General features: G+C 45.5%; 1 long non-coding RNA gene across 1 annotated transcript; it reads left to right on the top strand.

The window, feature by feature from the left end:
- The first annotated feature begins 92 nt into the window (after positions 1 to 92).
- Positions 93 to 3,452, top strand: LOC135310613 (uncharacterized). Its single transcript, XR_010370681.1, has 2 exons — positions 93 to 1,035; positions 1,992 to 3,452. It is a non-coding gene; the product is annotated as an uncharacterized LOC135310613 (long non-coding RNA).
- Positions 3,453 to 7,043: the final 3,591 nt, after the last annotated feature.

Here is a 7,043-nt window from a genome sequence, read left to right as displayed (position 1 = left end):
CAATCGCCTGCCGTCGGCGGCTCCAGGCTCCTCCCGCCCGGCAGCGCGGCAAGCCAATCGGCTGGAAAGCTACCGCGGGAACGGAACCCTCAGGTGATCGGGGGAGGCGGCCAATGGGCGCTACTGCTAGGCCAGGCCGTCATCGCCGCGTGCGATCGGGGAAAGCCGCCCGCTGCGGCCCGTCACGCTACGTCACAACACGTCATGCCAGCCGTAGCAACGCCGTTGTGGACCCCCAGCGGTAGCCAGCGGGAGGACGGGTGGTGCTGCCGCCGCTGAGGCGAGGCGCGCCGCGGCTGCTGCCCCTGTGCGCTACCTTCCCCCCGCCGCCGCCGCACTTAACCACCCGTTACGCGTTTTTTCCCCCTTTACAGTTACGCGTGAGGTAGCCAGCTTTCTCTACGTCAGGCTTTGCTTCACCATCCTCACCCGCACCTTACACCCGCTTCAAGCGGGGGCTGCGTGTTGAAATTCACAGACTCTCGAGAGGAATACGGGCCCTCCGGCGCTGTATTTCTGTTAGATTTTTTTCTGGAACCGTTGCTGCTTCGGGCTGAAGCCATGCCGTTTGGTGGCTGGAGCTACTTCAACCTTGCGCTGGGAATACCAAGCACAGAAAACATTTTTAACTGCAGCAAAGACGAGAGGACGAGGAAGATGTACCAAACAACAACGTCCCCGCGTGGACATTCGTGGAAAATAACCTGAGCCAGCAGAGGGTATCGCTGCTCTCTCTGCTGCGGTCGGTGCTGCAGCAGCTCTGCCTCACGCGCTGCAGTCCAGCAACTGCCGCCTCTGACTTCAATTAGAGGTGGCTAAAGCATTTCTCACCGTGACCCCGCCCAGCCCCTCCCCCTTCAAAAAGACCGAGATCCTTCAGACCGCACCTCAACGGTAACTTCACTGAGGTTGCCACTGCTGCAGTCCCGTCCTCCTCTGCAGTGGAGCATAGGGAGCTACGGGGGACAGAACTCGTAGAGTATAAAGCAGTGAATAGTTTCCTACTTTAGCTGCCAGCCCAGCAAAAACAACAAGGTCAGTATCAGCAGAGGAGAGGGGATAAGAATGAATGACAATGAAGATGATGGCTGCTGCAGCCTGGGGCGGCTTAATTGCTTGTAGTGAATTTACACAGTATAACCTGCTGAAAGCCCGAAAGGAGGATGTTGCGTTTTGTGCTTCCCTCTGCCGCTCTACCTGTGGCATTCTACCAGGCCTTGCATTGGGGCAATTCAACTCTCCAGTTCAAATTTCAGTACTTTTAGAAGAAAAAGATGAGTAGCAAAGAAAAAAATCTTGAGAAATCTTGGCTCTGGCTGTGCTATGAAATCAAGCACTTAGTATTAACTCAGTGTGCTTACTGGCTCATCTGAATAAAGGAAGGAACTGACAAATAAACCAGGCCGGTGTTTCCGTGAAGATACAAAAAGTAGGTATACTCACAATTCATTTCTCATAACTGTTAGGGACAAAAAGTGAGAAATGAATTATTTGCCTTCTTTCCAAGTTAAAGAACAAGAGACCCTGTGATAACTCCAGAAGTACAAGGGAAGGACATTCAACCAGGTGTAGAGGGAGCAATATTATAAGAAGACTTAAGAGCACAATCTTAGTAGAAGCAGCACATTCACCTATAATGGTGCCTCTCTCCTGCAAACTCCTGACAATGACTTTTGCCCCATTACCTTTATTGCTGTGATATTTGAGATGATGGGTGGCTCACACCAATGTTGACTTACAGAAGTTCTTTGGCAGAGAAAGGGAAGTCAAGCACTAGCAATACTACTAATATGGCTAGATAGAGGGTCAGATGGAAGAGTCTGAGTGCAAATTGGTAAATCCCATCACTCAGTGTTCCAGAAAGTTCAGTTGCTACCAGAAAGGGTAGACGTATAAGGTCCTGTAACAGGTCCCTTTCAGGTATCAGGGTGCTATTCCTCCTAGTGTTTTTCCCTGCTCTGCCACATCTTTATTTTTCTTCCCCCTTGCAGATGTGGTACCAGGAGCTCCTGCAACTGATAAGGAAAAAAAGTCCCCAGAACAGGAGAGCACAATGAGATGCATTTGAAAATCTCTGCTTGCTCCATTTTTGAGACATTGATAAAAGACTAGGTTAGCCTGAATGGAAATGCAAGATTTGCAGCTATGTATTGTCGTTGTTTCTTTTTTCCCACTTAGAACCTTGTTGTATGTTTTCTAATTTCTTTGCTAAAACAACATGCACTCCTCTCACCCATTGGCTCATGCAAAGCAAGTTTAGTTAAAGCTGACACATTCAGGGTATATATTTCCCCAGAGATAAATCTACATGTAGGCCCCCCAGGAAACTTGCATGCACAAATGTGTTGAGGGCAAAGCTGCACGGGCAATTAGGATAGTAGACGGGCCAGGTATAGCAATAAGAAGTTTACTTAATACCCACAACACCTCACAGCTCCAAGCAACCTGCAGAATTACCCAGCAATCTACTCAAACAGGTTAATATCTGCTTCTCAGTCAACCTTGGCAGTTAGTCAAAAAGGCAACAATAAGATATTTGGAAAGTAATGTTTGTTGTCTGTTTGCACTAGGACAAGGAGAGAAGGTAGCAGAAAATAAAAAAAAGGTCAGGTGTTGCACAGTCAGAAAGGAGTCTCAGAAGAGGAGCTGGATCACACAGGAAAAGCAACAGTTGAGGGTGGAGACAGTTTTGCGTGGAGAAGCTGACCAAAGCGGAGGATAGAACTGAACAGGAGGACACTCTCAGAAGCCAAGAACACCCAAATCCAGAGCTCAATAAACATGTTTGCAGCTTATGATATTTCAAATAAAGACTGAGGCAGAGTCTGGAGAGCCTGCAACCAAGTGAGCTGGTCTGAGGCTTGCCTGCCCTCAGAAAAAAGCATTAATTCCTCTCAGCCCTTCAATAAGCAGTTTCTATACTAAAATCTCCAAAAAAGGATAGCTAATGAAGGTAGTGGGGAAGGGGGCTGAAAAGCACTGACTTAACTTTCATAAGCAGTATGATCCCAGCCAACCCCAGTTGCTGCAAGCTGGTATTTTGGGTCAAATGTCGAATAAAAGCTACAAGGGGACAATGCATGCACTACTCCCCTGCTCTGCTTGGTGTGTTAGATGTGAAACAAGGTGAGTGGGAGAGCTCGCACAGACCTATATCTCAGGTGGATATAGTATGTAACCAATAATACGTAAGCCATGCTAAGAAACAGTTAAAATACTTTGAAGCAAGGTTTAAGTATAGCAAGTCACACATACAAAGTTAATGAAAATTTAGGCTTAAATCCATACTTGCCTCAGTTTCCTGATTGTTAAGTAAAGATAATCACAAAGATCTTCTGAAAATAATCCGGGAGGGTTTGTGGTTTGTTTTTTTTTAATTAAATGAGAAGAACCATGTAGTAGGGTGGCATGTGTAGTGATGCACAAGAAATTAAAATAATAAGATGCATTCAGTAGAAGATTTGGATGAAATATGGTAACTAAACACTGGTGAGGCTCTCTGAACCCTGCCAAGGAGATAGGAAACCTGTGGAAAAAGAAGTCAGTCATTGTGGTTGTTTTATGTATAGAGGGCTATGGTAAAGCCTGCACAGAAAAACCTGCATCTGGCTCTTCCTAACAAAACAGTACTCTACTCAAATAATTTTCTGATTTAAGACTTTACAGGTAATCATTAGTTTAACGGCAATAACATGTACATTGTTATACATACAGACAAGCATGCAGTAAAGCACAGCGCATGCTATAGGGCATGACTGTATGGTTTACTTAAGGCATCACTCAAACAGGCTTAACCAGCTGTTCCAGGTTAACATATTCATGCGTTCTTTGGGCATGATCATCCACTCAAATGCCAAGGTAAGCAGATTGTTGGAGGAAGTATGCACCTGTGCTAAAGCCACAGGCTAACCTTTAACTCTGAGTGGATAATAGGAGTGGACCACAGCTCAGGGTGAAAAGACATATACTGTGGAAGATAAATAAGTCAGTGAGCACATCTAGTCCCTAGGCCATTCTGATCCTAAAATTAGACCAAACCATTTGAAACATAAAACTGGAGAAGCAAAGACACCAATTTGGATTAAGTGTGCACTCAGTAAGTTTGCAGGTGACACCAAATTGGGCAGGAGTGTTGATCTGCTTGAGGGTAGGAAGGCTCTGCAGAGGGATCTGAACAAGCTGGATCAATGGGCTGGGCCCATCTCTGAGGTTTAAAAAGGCCAAGTGCTGGGTCCTGCACTTTGGTCACAACAAACCCATGCAACGCTACAGGCTTGGGGAAGAGTGGCTGGAGAGCTGCCTGGCAGAGAAGGACCTGGGGGTGCTGGCTGACAGCTGCCTGAACATGAGCCAGCAGTGTGCCCAGGTGGCCAAGAAGGCCAATGGCAACCAGGCTTGTATCAGGAATAGTGTGGCCAGCAGGAGCAGGGAAGTGATCGTGCCCCTGTACTCGGCACTGGTGAGGCCACACCTTGAATATTGTGGTCAGTTTTGGGCCCCTCATTACAAGAAGGACATCGAGGTGCTGGAGTGTGTCCAGAGAAGGACAATGAAGCTGCTGAAAGGTCTGGAGCACAAGTCTTATTAAGAGAGGCTGAGGGAACTGGGGTTGTTTAGTCTGGAGAAGAAGAGGCTGAGGGGAGACCTTATTGCTCTCTACAACTACCTGAATGGAGGTTGTAGCGACGTGGGTGTTGGTCTCTTCTCCCAGGTTACTTGTGATAGAATGAGAGGAAACAGCTTCAAGCTGCATCAGGGGAGGTTTAGATTGGATATTAGGAAAAATGCCTTTACTGAAAGAGTGGTCAGTCAGGCATTGGACCAGGCTGCCCAGAGAGGTGGTGGAGTCACCATCCCTGGAGGTGTTCAGAACACATGTAGACATGGCACTTTGGGACATGGTTTAGGAGGCATGGTAGTGTTAGGTTGACGGTTGGACTTGATGATCCTAGACGTCTTTTCCAACCTTAATGATTCTATGATTCTATAAAGTAGACAAAAAACTACGGTACAAAACGAGAAAATAAAGAATGGAGGACAATAGAAAGGAAATAACCTTGTTACATGCTGTTTTCTTTTAGTTCCTTTCCAAATGCAACCCTCAGGGGACAGAATATGCCACCTGCTAGTTTGCATGTGGTGTAAGGGTGCAATTCTTCACCCTGTCCAGGTGTGTCCTGTAGCCTGTGACTATACATGTCAGCTCTGGTATTGGATGATAACTTACAGCTAGAGGCATAGTAGCCTGAACGGACTGGCTACTACTGCATGTGCTTTGGTTCTGGTACCTAGGACACTGCTACTTGCAAAACATACAAGGTGGAAAGGCACTCATCTCTTGATCCTCCACAGGGTAGTCCTGCTGCGTTTTTCAACTGTTCCTCATCTCTAGCAGAAGCTCCTTAAGCAAGCCATGTGATCCTTCGTTAACCTTCCTCTCTAGGCTAGCTCCTTCAGGTTACAGTATTCCTTCCTTGTTCTTAGTTTCAGGCTTTTCTGGCAGCAAGAAGGAGCACTACCCTGTACTGTGTGTTGTCCATATTGTGTTGGAAGGGCATTGGTATTTTCTAGTTGAGCAGCCTACCTTTGTTTCTATTTGCCTTTCCAGTTTGTTTCTTCTGACAACCCATTTTTCCCTTGCTCCATAACAATTAATGTATCATAAACAAAACAGTTATGCACGTTACTGCTAAAAGGAATTTACTCAGCACATTGTAGTACACTGAAAACATTTGCCTAGCACAGATCAGTTGGGGGAGGTATTAATGCCACATTTAAAAGTATGTTTTTTATTGAAAGAACAAAAATGCAAACAGAGAATTACTCTGAAAACTCAGCTGGAATTCAGTTTTTTAACAATTTTATTAGATTCCCTTTTCTATAACAGTTTTGTGTCTTATCTGCTCTCCTCCTCAGTACTTTAGTCTTACAGGTACGGTGAAAAAACCCAGAATTTTTAGAGGGACCTTATTAAGTGTGAGGAGGGAAAGCACAGGAGAGAAAATTAAAACTAGAAGACCAAAGCAAATTTCCATGGGGCTTCTTGCACTCCTGCAAAACATGGTCCGAGTCCGCAGATCCCTTTTCAGTTTGAGAACTGCTCATTTAGAACTTGGCAGGTCCTGTAATTTCTCCACACACCAGCATACCCATAAGCGAAACAAGACACACACTGCTTTCTGCATCCTCTGGTGATGCTTACCTTAGGTCACTTTTAACCCTTAGGCACATCAGAATAACAAACTATTCTTATAAGAACGGGGAACTCCCATTCAGCAATAATTTATACTTGACAAAAAAGGAAAACTCAGTGAAGCTGCTAACATTTTTAATATTGCTGTATTTTAAATTCAGGTATAGAATCTTGTCCTGTCTGCAGCTGAGGGGAAAATCCCTCACACATCTTGTTAAGGACCATTTCTTAAGGCTATCCAGCACTGTTACTAGTAATTAGTAACTTAAAAGCAGCAGCACTCCTTCCTGCGAAGTAACAACACAGTTCCCCACATTCTCTGTGAAAGCCAAGACACATGAGATGGACAGGGCAAACAAAGGGAGGAAAGGAAGGGGGCTGGAACACATGGGATCTGGAATTGTGCTTGTTCTCAGAAGTGAAGGCTAAGTGGGGACATTGGATTGCTACCTTCAGCTATCTGTTTGGAGGTTAAAGAGAACTAGGTCCTCCTCAGAGGTACAGAGGACCAGGGTACAGGACAAGATTAAAGTCACATGTGACATCAAGAGGAATTGCAGTTTCAAAAATGAACAAAACCCATCCTGATTAGCTGTCCTCCTTGACTTCATACTTCACACAGCTTTCGGTGTCTTCTGAGGTGGGATGTTCCCCTCCATCAGTCTCTCAGTTCTTTTTCAAGGACACAGTCCTAAAACAAATGCTTCCTTATTCTCATCTCCCTCCTCTGACCACCAGATTCTGCTTTGGAAGGCTTGCATGGCTCATTGTTTTTACTTGGTGGAAAATTCCATTTTCCACAGGATATCAACACCTCAAAAGCACAATGTGCATTTAAGTTGTTATTTGC

Source organism: Phalacrocorax carbo, chromosome Z (genome assembly GCF_963921805.1).
Source record: "Phalacrocorax carbo chromosome Z, bPhaCar2.1, whole genome shotgun sequence".
NCBI lineage: Eukaryota > Metazoa > Chordata > Aves > Suliformes > Phalacrocoracidae > Phalacrocorax > Phalacrocorax carbo.
This window is presented reverse-complemented; position numbering and strand designations above follow the sequence as displayed.